General features: G+C 37.4%; 1 long non-coding RNA gene across 1 annotated transcript in view; it reads right to left on the bottom strand.

The window, feature by feature from the left end:
- Window positions 1-3,586: 3,586 nt before the first annotated feature.
- The window catches only part of LOC116100539, a 28,055-nt gene continuing 11,676 nt past the window's right edge, over window positions 3,587-19,965 (bottom strand). The window contains exons 2-3 of the long non-coding RNA XR_004122617.1: window positions 11,908-11,955; window positions 3,587-4,331 (exon numbers count right to left, since the gene is read on the bottom strand). This is a non-coding gene — a long non-coding RNA (uncharacterized LOC116100539). The remainder of the gene's footprint in view (window positions 4,332-11,907; window positions 11,956-19,965) is intronic.

Genomic DNA, 19,965 nt, shown 5'->3' with positions numbered 1-19,965 from the left:
GCTAGTTCAAATATATGTGTGTGTGCATTTAGGTCAGACCCTATTTGTTTTATGTGTATATATATGTTCATGAATATCCTAGTGCATATATGCACACATGCATGCAGAGGTCCAGACCTTATTTGTTTACTTGAATATGTATGTTTGTGCATCTGTTAGTACACATGCTTGCATGTGGCATTCAGACCCCATTTATTTTCATGTGTATATGTACTTTGCATGTGAAGGTGCACTTATGCATGCATGTGGAGGTCAAATGAAAGCCTCAGGAATTATTCCTCAGATTTTGTCCATCTTTTTACATTTTTTCTTATTTTGTTTTATGTGTTTTAGACATGAAGAACATTAGACTGCTGGTTATCTCTCCAAGAACCTGCTTGTCTCTGCCTCCCAGTGGCCCTCAGGAACAGACTGGTTTTTTACATGGATTGTATGAACATTTTCTTATCTCTCAAAGCAAGCCCTTAACTAAGTGAGCCATCACCCACCCCCTAGTCACCTATCATTCTGTAAATTTATACATTTCCTTCTTAATTTATTCATTTTCTTATACAGTCAAACTTTGAATTGAGAGTTTTGTTATATTTATTTCTAATTTTCACTTTTAAATACTGCCAAAATAAGTACCTGAAATGTGCATCTTACAGAGTGAAAATTAGACTAAGAATAGAAGAGCTGACTGCATACATTTTTAAACTTGCTACTATCTGTGAATTCTATTCCGAAGCATCCATGACCTGCCCTCCATTGTGTGTCACTACCTGCTGTGACCCACTATTAAAGGAGTTTCTCTCACTAGTGTCAGCCTTGTCTTCTCCTGTCTCTACCTCATTTCTTTGTTTGCCATTATCATAATTATTACTTTTTTTTTTCCAAGACAGGGTTTCTCTGTATAGCCCTGGCTGTCCTGGAACTCACTCTGTACACCAGGCTGCTCTCGACCTCAGAAATCTGCCTTCCTCTGCCTCCCAAGTGGTGGGATTAAAGGCATCATAATTATTACTTTTATAAACTAGCAACATATAACTATTCAGTCTTACTTTATCTACTTTAAATGTGATATCTTTAATGTGCTTACAAGTGCCTAGGATTCTTTTAATTTAGTGGTCAATGTTCAAATGATTTTGCATATTTTAGCCCAAAAGGAGATTGTGTACACTTGTATACATGTATATGCAGGCATCTTTATGTGTTCACTGATTCATTCCACTAAAGTTGTGAAGATTTTCTAGTTTTACAGTTTTGTCCAGAAGTGATTTTTAGGACAGTCAAATTTCTCAGTCTTTTTTCTTTCAATGTGAGTCATTGTGTCTCTAGTTGTATGAACTCATCTTCTGCCATGACTACCATCAAGATCTATTCCTCTTCCTGTTGCATTAAGGGTTTATAGCATATTTTTCCTTGTTACATACTTAACTTACCTAGTGCTAATTCTGTGTGGCTGTGAGACGACACTGCAATATTGCTGTTCCCCATCTGCAGCCAGCTGTCACATCAACAGACATCAAAGTTCAAGGTGCCCTGTCTGGAAACAAATATGGCCCTCAATATATCCCTGACACTTTCGTCCTGTATCCCTGTATCCCTGACACTTTGCTCTTAGAATACCAAACCCAGTCACTCAGCTCATGAAGTTTGATCCATCTCAACTCTGAGACAGTACCTGAAGCATGGTAGAAAGGCCTGTTGTTTCTGCCTCTTCAGATGTCTTTTCTTAATTCTGTGATTCCTTATATCAGTTTTCCTACCTCTAAATCACAAGATGAGATCCTTGTGATCCATGGTAAATCTATAGAATTGAATTTACATTCATTTTGAGAAGAAATACCAATGTTATAATTTATTATATGCAAATGTATAATTTAATAATTATATGGTAAATATTCAATATTATATAAAATTCATTATGTCAACTTTATAATTTGCTTATGTCTATTATTTACATTTTTAAATGTCTGTGTGCACCTGTGTGTGTGTGTGTGTGTGTGTGTGTGTAGCCATAGTATAGTGGCCATGTTTGGTCCCTTGGAATATTGTTTTGAATTTTTTTTCTCAAAGAGGTAGAGGATTTTCTTCCAGGGTTTATTTAGCTCCTATGACATCCTTTTTCTAGACTCTACTGACTACTGCACAGTTTCCTGTTGTCTCTACTAGTAATTTTACAAATGCCAATGCTTCCTGGTCCTGTGTGATAGCTGAGGTACTCTTTTCCCTTATTAACTCTGCTCTTTACACTTACTTCAAGTTTTCTGCTACATGCCCATACAGAGTTTTATTTAACATAAATGCAGACTGAAGTTTAGACACAGCCCAAGTCATGTTTCTGAAGCTTCTCGTCTATCTGTGGGCATTCTGAAACTCTTGACCCCAGGGTTTGATAAGCTCTACATCCCTTCTACATCCCTTCCCTGTCTTTCAAGCCCTTAATGCTGTTGCTTTCTTCATCTCTCCCCACTAGGCTACCTGGTCCTAAGCTTCTTTTCCTTTAGAAGCTCTTAAGCATTTTCATCAAGGGCACTGGAACAGACTTTGATAATCCCAATCCCTTGTATCTCACGTTCCTGTCATTTGACTTCACCCTATTATGCAGCTGCTCTTCCTTTTATCTGAAAGTGGCCTTAGGTCCAGTGGCCTCATGGATCGTTTGGTTGACTTCCAGGTATCACAGTTATGTGCCTATCAAAGCTCTTAGTGGAGGGATAGCTGCCAGACTGTTCAATAGAGCCCCAGCTTCTCTGTGTTTCTACCAAGCATTCCTTTCTGAGAAGACACAGATCTGATGTCATGAAAAGCCCAAGGTAGAACTCCCAAGCACTGTGTTTTTGAGACATTCTTGACATACCTCAAACATGTAGATTACAGAGAACTCTTATTTCAAAACTTCTAACATAAAATTTACAGTTGAGCAAGAAGTGAGGAAAAAAGATGCAATAATTGTCAAAATCATGATTCTTTTTCTAATCTAAAAATAATAGACATACATACTGTGCAGTGGGGTGTGGGGAGCACAGTCTCCTCCTAGAAGGAGCACTTTCTGTGAGTAGACCATGATGTATCAGACATAGTTATGAATGAAGCACAAAGCAGTCTCAAGACTCCAGTATCCAGCTTGGGCATGACCATGGGCTTTCTTACCTAGTCTTGAAGAGCTCAAACTGCAGCAGGTGGGCATTAATCACCAAGTACCAATAATGAAGCTAAGTCAGAACTACCAAATACTCTCCTTTTTACGGTGCAGAGAGTTAGGTGACAGAGGGCTTTGCTAGGTTTCTTGCCCAAATGGGTAGTGACAAGAGACTTTGGTCCTATTTCCTTCCACAGTAGAAAATGTATTGTATTCTGTTTATGTGGGCTACAGGAATATAACTATTGTGACCCTTCATGATGTAAGGATTGGCACTATTGCTGCTGGACTTAGATGACACAAGAAGCCCAGGATGGTGCATCATTAATATGAAGTTGCTATGGGGATGCATTGTAGGGGCTTGTAAATATCCTACATGGCTTTATTTTTCTTTCAAGTTAACATTAGCAGCAAGAGCCAATATTAGATTTTGACCAATTTAGCACAACCACTGACAGATAGACTTCTGTGAGCTTTATTTCTGCTGTAAGTATAATTAGATTGAATGACATCCCAGTAGATAGACCAGTCCCACTTGTGCCCTTAAGGTTCTGTACAACTGATATGCAAGTCTGCAGATTTGAGACACACTGTCCTACTTGAGGTTTCAAAGGCAAAGAAATCCAGTACAGGGCAGGCTCTGTCTTCTCTGCTTACTGGAAACACTCATTTCTAAATAACCCACTTCACTTCAAAGCTGTTCATTAACCACTCTGCTTAGTTAAGCTCCTCTCAGGGATGCTAGATCAACTTGTCCCCAAGAACTCCCGCACATGCCAGGAGTCTCCTGAGCAGTTGTTACTTCTTCCTTCTTGCCACTGTTGATGTCTCTTCTGCTGGTGGCACTGTTGGGAATCACTCTTTTTCTTTCTTTGGGGTTGTTCTTTCCAACAGAATTCAGCCCAGTAGTGCTGCGGAGAGGGAATTGGAACTTCCTCTGATCTTAAAAATTAAATCCCATCTGTATGAATGTGTGGTACAAAGAAAAGACTGTACATGGGTTGATTTTAGTTATTTTTAGCATGCACAGTCAGAAATACTTGGTATACCAACTATAACTTTGCCATCAAGTTATACTTTCCTTCATTTCTGTTCCCTGTACTGAACATAAGAGTGCCTCCTGATGGCAAATGGGCTCCGACAGTCTCCACAATGTGCTATAGATCCTCCAGTTCAGGCCACTGCTGCACACATTCTGAGCTCCCACCTGCCAAATAAAGGCAACCCAGATAAAAGCAGCAGGAAAGTTAAGTGTAGCATTTGGGGGGGGGGGACTCCTGATAAAAATGAATATTGACACCTGCCACTCAGACGCTTCAGCACATGTACGAAAGCTGACATCATTGTTGGTGCCTAAGAGGGAAACTGAGCTCAGGGCAAGCTGCACACCAGGATCTTCAAACAATGCAGCTCGGCCTTGGGCTAGAATCAAGATCATTGCAAGTCTGCAGGTGTAAGTCAACAGTGCAGATCAGGCCAGACCTTCCTCTTGGTGCATGCATCCTATGCTCAAGGCAACTCCCAAGGTGAGCATCTGCTGGGCAAGAGCTGCCCTTGTCCTTCAATTTCTCATTAACAATCACAGATCTGAAACAATGACAGCCACTATAGCGTCTCATACCTGGACTTCCTGTGCTTCAGAGGCTGAAGCAAAAGGATTGCCATGAGTTCCAAGATAGGCCTGAGCTGCGTAGTGAGTTCCAGGCCAGCCAGAGCTACAGAATAACCCCTCTCTAAAAATAAAATAAAAATGAAGATAAAAAAGAAACAAATTTAAAAACGAAACAGTAGGAGATCCTTTTCATTAAAAAGAGTACATACTAAACAACCTATGAGTTTTTAGAGAATCCATCATCCCTATTGAATTGGAACTAATTGAACAACAGCGATCTAAATTTCAAATCAATAAAATGATATTTTAGTGTCCATACACATAAATCATTCAGAAAAAAAAATACTTTTAGTATCCAGAGAATAATGTTTTAAGTTTTCGATCATATGTGAGATCACAGCATATCAGCTATGCCTGATGAGCTGGGGCGTGGAGAGCAGTCTTCTTGCTGAAAACAATTATATATAGTATTGGGGGTACAGTGAAGTGTGAAAGCAGTCAGGATTTAGGGCTAAAGTTCTGGGAAAAGAACAGTCTCACTGTGATGGATGTGACCTTCCATGTAGGCTTGCTCTTATTCAAGATCTAGGTCTATGTTTTGTATGGAGAAAATTTAAGCAGCCAGTCCGTGTATTCAAGTGTCTAATGTAGGGATATGGGACTTTAACCAGTTGCTGTTACTGAGAGCAGGTTCTACCCCAGGTTAGAGCAGGAAGGATCACCAGCAAAGCTTTATGCCCAGGCTTGCTCTGAGAATTGGTATGAAAACATAGTAAATTCCACAACTGCTGAGCTTAACAAATCTGAGGTGTGCATTTGTATCCGCACTGATTAGCTACAAACTGAGGACCAGACTGCCAAATAGTCAGTCTCTGAGAAGGCAGGGTCCTAAGAAATGGAGCAGCATACAAAAGTGAATTCACAAGTTTGACCGCATTTCATTTACAAGTTCCTAAGGTGCATGGACCACAGAACAGAAAAACTGAGCACACAGTAGGAAGTAAAGGGTCTAAAGCTAAGTAACAAAAGCTACCAGGACGCTCACTGCTCTGGAGAGGTAAGAGTTGGTATCATATGAGTAGGAGACATCTCTGTGGGCACACTGGGCTTTCAGTGTTGATCCTGGAAGGGTGAAGATTTGGAAAGAGATGAAGCAGAAAAAGTACAGGACACTGTTTATGCCAACAGCAAGATGAACTCCTATTCAGCTACATGCTAAGTGCTTAGAAACAAAAGAGAATGAGGAGACCTACAATAATAATATCAGAAAATATCGCAAAAGACACACCAAAGGGATTCAGAAAATCATTAGGGAATACTTCCATAATTCTGTAAGTTGAAAAAGCTTAAAGAAGTGGTAGGCCACTAAAATTACCCCAAGAAAAGTCAACAACTTAAATAGACCCAAAATAAACAAAAAGATTGAAACTGGAGACTGGGGGAAGCCTTCTTTTAAAAAAAAAAATCCAGACTCAGAAGGATTCACAACAAACAGAAACTTCTACAGTGAAAACTTTAAGTCTCTGAAGAAAAAATTGAGAAAGAAACTAGAAGGTAGAAGGTGGAACGTGGAAGAAATTGAGAAAGACACTAGAAGGTGTACATGCTTACAGTCATGTACAAATAATCATGTGAAAATTACCCAAATCTATTTACAACTCTAACGCATTTCCAACCAAAATTCTCTTAATATTATTCACAGAAATACAAAATATAATTCTGAAATTCACATAAAAACACAAAAGACACTGATTAGCCCATTAAGTCCTGAGAGAAAAAAATTAACAGTGCTGGAGATTATTATAACTGACTTCAAGCTATAATTCAGAGCTATAATAATAAAAACTGCATGCTACTCAACAAAATGCACTGGTGGATAAATAGAACAAAATTGAAGACCCAAACATAAGTGCATAGTTATCTGATATTTGACAAAGAACTCAAAAAAATACACTGGAGGAATAACAACATCTTTAACAAATGGTGCATGACAACTTGTGTGTTCATGTGGAAAGGAGCAAAATTATCACCCTAAACAAAATCACCACTGGATGTATCAAATACTGCAATGTGACATAGGAACTGCTGGATGAAAATCTAAGCATCATCCTAGAAGACAGGGACACAGGAAAGGACTTTCTGAATAGGACTCGATTTATTCAGGGATTAAGGCAAACAACTGATAAATGATACCTCAGGAAAGGAAACAATCAGTTGAGTGAACAAGTTCACAAAGTGGGAGAGCTTCTATTCCAACTATCCAGTAGAGGATTGCCATCCAGAATATACAAAGAAATGGAAAAGAGCCAAGAAAACAAATGACAGTCCAAAGAGTGAGCTACAGATCTGAACAGGTGCTAGGAACAGAAATCCTAAAAGTAAGAAATAAAAAATTGTTAAGAAATATCTTAAATGAATAATTCAAATAATAAATTCTGTGCCCAGAAAATAAAGAAATATCTTAAAAAGTTCATTATTCTTCACAATTAGGGAAATGTAAATTAAAAGAGTTTGAGAATACATCTTATCTCAGTCAGAATGGTTAAGATCAAGAAATCAACTCACAGCAGTGCTGCTGTGGATGCAAGAAAATGGGAACCCTCCCTTACTATGGTGCAGCCACTATGGAAATCAGTGTGAAGAATTCTCAAAAAGCTAAAGGTAGAACTACCATGTGACCCAGCTATACCACTCGTACTCAGAGAACTCCATATTATACTACACAGGTATTTGCTCAGCCATGTTCATTGCTATTCTATTTGCAATACCCAGGGTTGGCATCAATGCAGATGTCCTCCAGTTAGTAAATGGATGAAAGTGTGGTACATTTACACAGTGATATTTCATTCAGCTGTAAAGATAAATGAAATCCCAAGGCAAATGTGTAGAACTGGAAATTAGTATACTGATGTTATCCAAACACAGAAAGACAAATGCTACAGGTTCTTTCTTATTTGAGTAGCCTAGCTTCCGATCCATAAAATTAAATACATATCCAGGAATAATGGCTGGACAAAAGGAAATAGAAAGAAACCATGAAAGTGCTAAGGAAGGAGCTCCTGAGAATAGGACATGGTTGCTTTGAAGGAAGAAGGAAGGAAAGCTGGGAGTGGGGTAGGGAACTGACCTGGAGAAGGGGAGAAGAGTGTAATACAGAGGAAGAGAGAAGATAAATAACACAAAAGATGCTAGAAAAGGCCAAAGGAAAGCATCATTTTATAATCCCACTTAAAATGCATATATATACACACATATATATGTATACATACATATATATACACACGCACATATGTATTAAATGGAGTTATTCTATGCAGGGTAATAATATAACCACAGCAAAGACTCTAGGCAACAGGCATCTTCTTTCAGCTTATTGGTCAGGGAAATCCAAGAGAACCCTTCAAAATAATATAGGCTATTGTGGTTGCCTCTCAGACCTGGAAACTAAGACTCCATTACTGAAGATATCACATACTTGGGTCCCGGGATTGGTGGAATGAAAGTGTTATTGACCTGAAAGCCTCCTCCCTGGGGGATAGCTTTCATTTTGTGGAAAGTTATGGGGAGTTGTTATGCAAATTACCAAGAGGAAAAAGCAATCAAATGCCCTATCTATCTGTAAAGACCATGAACCAAAACAACGAGCAAGGCAATATCTCCCTAATGATGCAATAGTAGAACTTTTATTTTCAGATAATCAACAACAGTCTGATTGGATTGAAGGCCCACTTAATAGGATAGAACTCACAGCTAACTAAATCTAACCAACAATCTGATCCTGGAGGGGTTATAAATAAATATAGGTCTCATTCCCCATTAAATAACCTTATTTTTGCAGACCATGGTTGGTGAGCTACAACAGATACCCATAAATGGCCAAAATGCAGAAAATAAGTGACTGTGGGATATCCAGCATCAAAGGGTATGTCTACCATTACAACTTCTATACTTAAGGGTTTGGGAAAATGGCAGAAGATCTGATGGAGTGTTAGAATTTCCATTGCTGTGAAGAGACTCCATGACCACAGCAATTCTTATTTAAAAACCATTTAATTGGATTTGGTTTACAGTTTCAGAAGTTTAGTTCATTATTACCATGGTAAGAAGCATGCAAGCAGACATGATACTGGAGAAGCTGAAAATTCTACATCTTGATCCACAGGCAGCAGAAAAGGATTGTGTGCCACACTGTACATAACTTGAGCACAGGAGACCTCAAATGTCACTCCACACAGTGACACACTGCCTCCAACAAGACCATACCAACTCCAACAAGACTATACCTCCCTATCAGCCACTCTCTATGGGCCAAGAATTCAAACCCATGAGTCTATGGGGTACACAACTATTCATACCACAACAGATGGAAAGATAGATGAGCCAAAGATCCATGGTTCCTGCTGTAAAACATGTATGCTACACCCAGGACACTCAGCAATATGGTGGTCTAAGTAAGACACTCATAATGACAATAGCAGTTGATCTGCCAGCATGTATAATAGAAAATGTCAACAAGACTTCACCCCAAGTTGAAGAGCTACAGGTTGTGGAGAGAGGGTGGATCAAGAGATATGTTATTCAACACCAATTGGTAAGCCCTAAACACATGTACATATGAGCAACACTAATTGGACACAATACATTGTTTTCTGTTTTCTCTGACTTTATATGTTTATGTAAATAAAAATAGACGAGGTTATGACTTTAAATAGGGCATGAGAATCATGGTAGAAGCAGGAGGGGAAAACACGAGGAAAGGAAAGTATATAAGTGTTGTTTATTCTTATATGAAATTCTCAGAGTTTTTCAAAACACTGTGATTTTTGCAGGAAGAGTAAAGAGGAAGAAAATAGGAGCTCCCACCTAGGAGAATACAAATGTACATGAAATAGTAGTCAATACATCTTTAGAGGGGAGCAAAGGTAATTCAGGAATGAAACATTTTCAACAAAAGATGTTTAAGCGTTGGGCGGGAGTGGCACACTCCTTTAACCCCAGCACTTGGGAGGCAGAGGCAGGTGGATTTCTGAGTTCGAAGCCAGCCTGGTCTATACAGTGAGTTTCAGAACAGCCAGGGCTACACAGAGATATGCTGTCTTGAAAACTAAAAAATAAAAAAAATAAAAATTAAAAAAGATGCTTAAGCAATTAGTATCTAAAACAGAGGTCTTACTCTTTCTAAAATTATCGTAAAATGGAGGCCAGCCTGATCTACAGAGTGAGTTCCAGGACAGCCGGGCTACACAGAGAAACCCTGTCTCAAAAAGCCATAAAAAAATAATGTAAAATGGATTGTAGATCTAAACATATAACAAAATGCACAAATCCAAGATATATTACTTAGAAAAATATATATGACATTGGACTTTATGCTGACATTTTAGAATGTACACAAAGAGCATAATCATGAAAGAAATAATTTCTCTATTGAGTTAATTTCATTAAAATTAAACATTTTGCCCTGTGAATAGTTACTATATTTAAAATACACGCACACACACACACACACACACACACACACACACACACACACACACAGATTAGGGTATGTCTTTATAAAAATGTGTCTGATAAAGGACTGCTACCGAAAGCTTAAGAGCACGAAAACAAATAAGCCCAGTTAAAACAATAATGAGTCTTCGTATGCCTAGAATATGAAGACCTACACAAAAGGGTCAGTCACAAGTTTCCATATTCTTACCATGAAATGGTCTACACAGGAAGAGCTTCACTGGCCTCCTGGAATGGAAATCTATAGAGGTTCCCTCTTATGGATGATTCAAAGTCACACTGGTGTAACCATTCTACACTTTAAAATAAACTAAACACCCCAAATGTTAAATCCAACTACTATGATTTATAGCATTCACTTGAATTCAAAAATTATCTCAACATAATGTCTGTCCAAGAATATTTATAGTAGTAGTTTCATCTGTAATTGTCAAAACTTCAGCACAGATCACTTACTCCAGCCTGTAGGCATAAACAAATCCTTATATAGCCACCCAATGGGGGACTATTCAGATGGAAAAAAGAATGAACTATCAACTCAAAAAAAAAGAGGTGAAAAATGAGCATGGTGGTAGTACACACCTGTGATCCCACTGCTTGGGAGGCTGAAGCAGGTGGATGTATCCTGAGTCTCAGTTCAGCCTAATATGTAATAAGACCCTGTCTCCAAAATCAATCTAAAACAAACAAACAAACAAACAAACAAACAACCCTACAAGATAAAAAAAAAAAAGCATGGACAACCTAAAATTCATATTCAAAACTGAAAGTATTCAGGGTGAAAAAGCTGTATAATATAAAAGTGTAGTGAAGGCATTTGAGTACCTGGAAGAGGTAAAATGATGGAAATGTAAATGTGAAGTAAGAAGGAAGAGATGAAGGAAGCTGAGGACAGTGGTGGATAGACCAGAGAAACTTCTCTGTAGGATATTTCTATGGTTTCTGTAACTATAATGTCAATATTCATTTGTCAAAGTGCATAAAATATACAACATAAAGAGTAAACTTTAGTGGAGACTATGGTTTTAATAACTAGCAATAAGAAGTAATATTGGAAGAAGATGAATGGAAGAGTACTTCTGTCACCAGCACCAAACAAATAAATAAATTAATATACACCAGAAAAGAACAGTGTCTATGGTAGAACTGAGTAAAGCTTCAGAGGTACCTCTAATATTCCCCATTTTATGAGGTGGCTATGGAAGTGATTTATACAAGGGAACTTGGATATCATAATTAAGACTGCAGATTTTTGTACAAACTTATTAAGAAGTTGTTCTAAGGAAACATTTGGATGAGTAAATAAAATTATCTATAAGCAATCACAGATTCTTGTATGATAAATGGTACTCAAAAATATGTTAAGTAATGAGTTATACTGTTGATAAGTTGTTAATAAAAGTTGTGTTTAATCATAGATCATTATGTATACCAGGAATATCTAATGCTAAGAATCTGAATATGTAGAAAGAAAAGGTAAGGAAGGAAGGCAGGGAGAATGGAAGGAAAGAAGGAAAGAAGAAAGAGAAAGATGAGGAGGAAGGAAGAAGAAAGGGAGGGAGGAAGCAACCATCAATGCTCTAACAGTAACAAGCAACACTTGTAACATCAATAAAAAAATTAAAGCTTTTAACAATGAAATGAGGTCTCTTAGGCTTACCTGGTTTCATAAATGGCATAAAGTTTTCCATGCTCTTTGACTGCATTCCTGTAAAAAATACCAAGAGGGACATGATGTAAGGCTTTACATTTTAAGGCCCAAAACTCCTCTACCAGATATGAATCTCTTTGCATCTACTTGCTGAAGTATTCCTACTGGTTTTTGGAAAATCTGAGAAAAACCATTTAAAGGAACTATGTATGTCTGCCAACTTGCATCAATATAGCACTAGGTTAGCTCAAGCTAGGGTTGCTGAACGAACAATAGCTAAGAGGACACTGAACCCATGGCTAAGTTCTACAGAAGTGTAAGGGAACAAAGAAATGCTTCCCGATTGGGTAAGACTAGTGATAAAAATGAAACAAAACAAGATAACAGAAGGTTCCTTATTATGTTAAATAAAACTTCAGAAATGCATCATAAATGAAACATTTTAATTGAAATGTGAGCTGTGAAAAAGCCAACATACAGATGTGTAGGAAAAATAAGCAACAGAATTTACTGCCTTTAAAGACAGAACATATCGGGGATGCTTGATGACATCCTATGATGGCATACATTAATTGCTATATATACAAGGAATTGTATAATTTATCCCGGAATACTATCAAGATGATCAAAGATGACTGTTAGAATAAATGGCCTAACTGAAGCCATGAGTGATGATGAGTCATCTATGTGTGGTGGGGAAGGACACCACCTTTGGCCAGGTCCTTGGCTTCCAAAACTACTAAATACCCAAGAAATGAGAAGAAACAGTCAACATTTTCTCCCTGAGGTAAAATTACTAGAAGAGATGGAATAGGAAAGTGAAGCATGAAAAATAAACACCAAAGAATCAAAATATTAGTAGCATGGAAAAGGTATAAAAAAACAAAAACAATGTAATGAATTGTTAGTCATGAACTATGCAACTGCTTTAAGAAAGCATATTAAGGTTGAAGATGTGGAGTAATCCTCCTGCATACTTATGGTCCTGGGTTCAAACACCACAACCACAAAACAAAAGTAAGCCAATCAAATGAACCCCTTCTACAAAACTTTCAACTGGGACTGTAGCTCAGCATCTGAACAGGTGCATTGATTATGCAAATCCTGTGCTCAACCCCCAGCACCATTGGGGGAAAAGAGTATTTTTTGGAAGAGACAAAAGAAATGTAAATGGGCAAAGACTAACTGAATAGGCTGGAGGACCACAATAGAGGTGACAACCTGAGAGAACAGGAAATGGGATGTAACTGGTACTGGGACAACAACACAGTGTTAGGGGTAACCAGGGTGTAGGGGAACTGGGAAATAAATAACGTAGTGAAAGAAAACATGTTTCCCAAAATTAAATAAGAACTAGATTAAGTGGGCTCATATAAAATGCAAAGTATGTAAGGTTTATATGCTACAAATAATTAGAGTAAATGGAATGACAAAAGGTCTGTATCCCATTTGAACAGATAAAATTGTTATTCTAAACAAAAGGTGAAAAGTCAGTGTTTACATATATACGTATATGTTATATACATATGTATATATAACAATTACTAAAAAGTCTACACACATATTAAAAATTAGGTTGAATTATATTTAGACATATCAATGCTTATATTACATATAAATGGCCTAATATAAAGAATAGAATACATTCATAACAATAATCCTAATCATGCAGCAAGCTAACTTTACATATTTAAGAATGTGTGAATGTCAGCATACATTCATTTATCAAAGTGCTGGGGTTTTCATCCAGAGTTTCTCATATGATTGACACATCTTCTATGGATCTACATGCCCAGGCCCAGGCTGCTAACTTTAAATATGAAGACACAAATTGATTTAATCAATGTGATGTATAATATTATACATATACCAACCAAAACCAAGCCAGGATTGCTGTCATACTATGTCTATCTCAGAGGAGAGAGAATTTACAATGATAAAGATGATAGAGATACAATGATAGCAAGGTGTCCTCATGCATACACAGTAGTAATCCTATGTGTGTGCACACCTAGCCATAGGCATTCAACACAAGAATAATAAAATTTAAAGCAGAAAGAGACATCCTACAACCACCTGTGATTTCCTTGCAGAAATGCCCAGGTCAAGGAGGAAACACAGCCAAACAGTGATATAACTGATCTTTTACAGAGCACTCTACCCAACCAGTACAAATTACATATACTTTCAAAGTCATTGGAAATAGAAAACTTAGCAAATTCACATTTTGAAGCCCCCAGTGAGTTCATGTGTTTGTGAAGGTAGAGGCTTTGATCCAGTCATTGCTTAGAAGCTCATGAGCTGGCAACACATGAGCCTGTGTGAGATATTTTACATTCCGATGTGGCACTTTCATAGGTAGTGATTATGAACCCTTAGAAAACTTAGCAAGGAACCATTTGGACACAGTGACTTTCTGAACATGACCCTAAAATGGCACAACACTTAATGGGAAGGTTGGAAGATTAGTCTACCAAGGGATAAGAGACAGGCTGCAGAGTAGAGGAAAGTGTTTAAAAATACAGATGTCTTGGTGATTCGCATTTGGATGGAAGACTGTCAAAACCCAATAGCAAAAATTCCCAAATGCTAGTTACAATACAGGAAATGCAAGACATTTCTCTGAACAGGATGCGTGACTGTAAGCAGTGTAAAGACAACTGGCTATGAATGGGGCACAAGTAGAATGCCCATGAAAGACTATAACCCATCAGAACAGTGAAATAATCATCAACCATCAAATGCAATGGATGTTCAGAGGCTTGGTAACCAGTGTGTTGATTGAGATAATACAAGTTGACACTAGAAACAACTTAGGCAAGTTCTTGGAAATAAAAACACAGATGTCATACAACCTAAGCCTAAGTTCTTTGGCCTTTATTATAGAGATAAAGATTTATACTCACCCACATGTGGCTGGACATTCTCTCATCTGCCCGTGGGATGTGGAACATATAGTTCATCTATCCATGTGGGTGAGAGATCTGAGATTCTGCGCTTTTGCTATATGCTCTTCCATAAACTGAGTCTGCCTAAGGTCAGAGAAGCCTTTCCATGCTTTCCCTCTTTCCCTGAGGCCACCTACAGAAATCTAACACCCAGGGTCTATGAATGTGTGTCTACAGCAACTTTCTCATTAGAACAAAGCCAAAATATTCTGACTGTCTTTCATACAAGAAAGAATTATGTAAGAATGTGTTTGGCAACTAAGTAAAATTCAATTTACAATCCAGAGTACAGAAATAATGAGTTAACTTTTGTAGCATCCAAATGCATACATAATACATGATTGAGAGGCAGGCTGGAGAGATGGTGCAGCAGGTAAAAGCACCAACTGCTCTTCTGAAGGTCATGAATTCAAGTCCCAGCAACCACATGGTGGCTCACAACCATCCGTAATGAGGTCTGATGCCCTCTTCTGGTGCGTCTGAAGACAGCTACTTAGATATAATAATAAAAACATCTTTAAGCCAGAGTGAGCAGAGGTCCTGAATTCAAATTCCCAGCAACCACATAATGGCTCATAACCATCAGTACAGCTACAGTGTGATCATATACATAAGATAAATAAATAAATCTTTTTAAAAAAACGTAATTGAGAGGCTATGAACTCATTTGCTTTATTTTTGAAGCAAGGTCTCATTTTGTAGACCAGAGTGGTCTCATTTGTACAATTCATTCGCATAAAAGTCTTAAAATTTGGGGATTGGAAAGAATTTAATTCCTTGTCCTAAACAGAATTGTTATAGTATTTGACAGAAAATATTCATATTTAATATTTCTTACACCTCAGCCTCCCAAGTGCTGAGATTAACAGGGTTGAGCCACTTTCCCCATCTTAAATTATGGACTTTGAAAAGTAAACATGCTATAAGAAGATGTGTCTTTCAGAAAGTGAAAATATCTCTTGCAAACAAAATGTAAATCTAGAAAATTAAAGCAACTAGGAATATCTGTACAATATATATATGCATAAAAGTTAGCCACATCCATTACAACATTGCTTTAAGGTCTCAGCACTTGGTATTTGGGCACTGAGCCAGGAGGAGAGTACAATCAAGTTCAAAGCCAGTGTGGGTTACAGAACAAAACTTTTTTTTTCTGTGTAACAGCCTTGACTGTCCTGGAACTTGCTCTGTTGACCAGGCTGTCCTCCAATTCAGAAAAGTCCGTCTACCTTGGCCTCCCATGTGCTGAGATGAAAGGTATGAGCCACAGTGTCAGTATACAGAGTTTCCTGTTTAATAAGCAAGAACTTGGAAGTTCAACTACAGCCAGGCAGATTTGAGAACAGGTGGGGATAATTGCCTTTAACACATTAAAGGTAGCCACAATGGAGAGCTGGGAAGCCCTTAGTTTACCTGAGTTTATTGAATCAAGGGAGCATGCTTGGTATGATCTGAGCTTGTGAGAAGTGGAGACAGTATGTGATCCATGAAAGGTGACATAAGCCCCTACTATTTTGCTTTGCTGAAACCAGACCTCAGGCCACATTTAACCCACCTGCATCTATCCTTTGATAAATGATCTGCTGTCCTGTAACTATACATGTGTCTCTGCATAACTAACTCATTGTATAGAGATTCAGAGTGTCTGGAACACCAGTGTCTGCTTCACCCTACCTCCTCCCCAAACTCAAAGCCATGTCTATAGTAGGGTGCTTGGCTCATTTCCCAGAAGCCCTTGTTTTACACCCTACCCTCTCCATTCAAAACGATAGTACTAAGCAAGTGTGGTCCATTAATATACATGCTGCTTGCTATTTTTCTTGGAACCTGTACAGTCTTTGGAATTTGGAGTGACCAGAAGTGATTAGTAAAGTCCTCTAAAGGCCTCAGCTATTGACACAGAACTGCTCTTCGGGAGCTCCTAACTTTTTCTCATTTTCTCCAGAGAATCTGAAACTTTTAATCTTCTCAGTGATGAGAGAACTGTTTTGTTTGATATTTTTGTGTTTCTTTTCCTATTTATTTGTTTGTTTTATCTTGCTAAGAAAAATATCTTGGGAGTAAATAATTAAGAAAATGAATTTTCCTCTCCCAGCAAGTATCAATAGAAAATAGCTTCTTGATTAGCACTGAGACTTTGTGATCCCTTATCTTCCTCCAGTGTTGGATTTTTATTTTTGTTTTTTTTTGTTGTTGTTGTTGTTGTTTTTGTTTTTGTTTTTTTTTTTTTTTTTTTTTTTTTTGTTTCTGCTGGTTTAAACTTGTGATAGACTGATACCATGAAAATTTTCAAATTCAGGAAACTAGGCATAAATCTTTGTTTCCAAGAATTGGGCAAGGCCAGGCAAGGCCAAGCCTCAGAAGTTGCCTGGCTATCTGGCCTGAGGCAAGGACAATGGGTCAGCAGCAGTTTCTAGACTTCCTCAGCAACAGTTTCCAGACTTCCCCAGCAATGGTCCTGGAATGTCCCTAGAGATAAAGCCAACAGCAGAGGTCACCTGCCCCTCCCCAGAATTTTTCTAATGTGCTTTAAATTGGGCCTGCAAGATGACTTAGGCATCTGCATCTTGTAATAGGAGGTCTCAGGATGCTGGACTTTTGCAGAATAAAACACTCTTTGCATTTACAAACTATTTGAGTCCAGGGTATCATTCTTTGGTGAATCATGGACCATCACAAGTTTGTCCAGGTCTTGTGTGTGCTGGCATAGTCTCTATGAGTTCGTATGTGCATCAGCACAGTTGTATCTGAAAACCCTTGTTTCCTTGTAACCACCTCTGGCTCCTATACTCAGAGATCCCAGAGTCTTATAGGAAGGGGTATGATAGATATATCCAACATATTTCAGTTTAGGCCTCCTGATCCAGAGTGGTTTGCCAACAGACTTCATGATTTTTTGTGTCTTTTTTTTTTTTCTGGTTTGGTTTGGTGTAGGGGTTTCAGGTTTTTTTGTTTTGTTTTGTTTTTGATTTTTTTTTGTTTTTTATAAATAATAAATTGGATGGATAAGGAAGAACATGATCAAAATTTTTGTATAAACATTTAAAACATTAAAAGAATAAAAAATACATTGGATTTCTTTGACTAGCAAATCCCTTTTAGTGGAATTGATACAATATAAGTAGTGTTTGCCATTCATAAAACAGAAAAAGCTGGAGGCTGTCTTTGCATGGAAGTATTTGTTACAATATAACAATATAGTTTCCTGACCAAGAAATAGCCTGGACAGACTCTTGGCCCTAATTATCAGAAGAAATAAAGAAAGGACTCAAATTGACAGAATCAGAGATAAAAAGGGAATCATTACAACCTACACAAGTTCTGAATATTATAAGGGAATATTTTAAAAACTGGTGCTTCATGAAGCTTGAAAACATGAATTTCTAAATTCACCTGAACTACCAAAATTAAATCAAGAAGTCAAAAACCTAAACAGTCCCATAACAAATGAGAAAATTGAAATAGCTCTGAAAAGCCTTCCAGCTTAAAAAGAAATCCCCAACCAGATGAATTCCCAGCAGAACTCTACCAGATACTCAAAGAAGATCTAAAGTCAGTTCTTCTTAAACTATTTACAGAAGTAGAAACAGAAGTAACTCTCCCAAACTCTAGAAATGACAAATTCAACAGGATAACAGAATTAAGAATCAACTTGAGAATCAACAAATCGATAGCTTTTTGTACTCAACAATAAACATACAGAAAAGGGTGTCATTGACACATTTCCATTCACAATGGTCTCAAAGAAAATAAAATATCTAGGGATAAATCTAGTCAAGGAAGTGAAGCACCTCTACAATGAAAACTTTAAAGCTCTAAAGAAAGACAATAGAAATTGGAAAGGCTTCCGATGCTTATAGATTGGTAGAAGTAACATTGTAAAAATAAGCATTTCACGGAGCTATTTACAGATTCAGTGAAATCACAATCAAAATTCTAATTTCAATCTTTGCAGAAATAGAAATAAATATCCTATAATTCATGTGGATTCACAAAAGATCTCAGATTTCCAAAACAATCTGAGCAAAACCAACAATGCTTTATGGATTACAAGTCTAAGTCTTAAGGTACATTACAGAGCCTGAGTAATATAATCAATATGGTATTGACATGAAAACAAACATGTAGACCAACTGGAACAAAATTGAAGACTCATAAGAATACATAACTGCAGTCATTTAATACTTGACAAAGACATCAAAAACATACCCATGGGATAAAAAAGCATCTTCAACAAATGGGAAAAGAGGTGCTGGAAAAATTGGATGCAGAAGAATGTAATCAGACCTGTATGAATGAATGAAATTAGATGTGTATCTATCACCTTGCACAAAAAATAACTTCAAATAAATCAAAGAACTAAACCTGATACCTGAAATACTGTTGTTAACTCATTCAGCCCTGTGGAAATCAGTGTGGATAATTCTCAAAAATCTTCCATATGACCCAGCTATACCACTCTTTGTCATATGTCCAAAGAACTTGATTTCCTACCCCAAAGATGTTTGCTCGGTCAAATTCATTGCGTCTCTATTCACAATAGCTATGAAATAAAAACAGCCTAAATGTCTCACAACCAATTAATTCATAATGAAAAGATGGTACTTATACACTATGCAATACTATTCATTTGAAAGGAGAAATGAAATTATAAACATTTCAGGTGAACAGATGTAACTAGAAAAAGATCATATTGAGTGAGGTAACCCAGACTCAGAAAGACAGATGTTACGTTTTCTCTCTCATTGGAGGCTTCTAGCTTCAAATATTCAGATGTGAACACATAGCCTGGAAAGTAATATGCGGCCATTGCTGGGTTAGGGAGTAATGAGCAGTGGCGAGAGGGCACAAGTGATCTGATCGCCAAAATGGAAGAGCAGTGTCTCTTCATGGTGGGAAAAGGGAATCATCAGGATACAAGTGATCTCTCAGGGGAACTAGAAAAGGAGGAGTTCTTCACAGACTGGGGAGAGAGGCAATTACAGAAGAGAGAAGAAATTAAAATAGAAATATTGGTGGGTAAAAAGCCATGAGGAAATTGTACTATTAATTATTTATTTAAAAATTAAAGAAACAAACCTCCTATAACACATGTAGTTATATATATATATATATATAT

The sequence above is a fragment of the Mastomys coucha genome, unplaced genomic scaffold, assembly GCF_008632895.1.
Source record: "Mastomys coucha isolate ucsf_1 unplaced genomic scaffold, UCSF_Mcou_1 pScaffold21, whole genome shotgun sequence".
Classification (NCBI taxonomy): Eukaryota; Metazoa; Chordata; class Mammalia; order Rodentia; family Muridae; genus Mastomys; species Mastomys coucha.
Note: the sequence above shows the minus strand (reverse complement) of the source record. Positions and strands in the feature narration are given on the sequence as shown.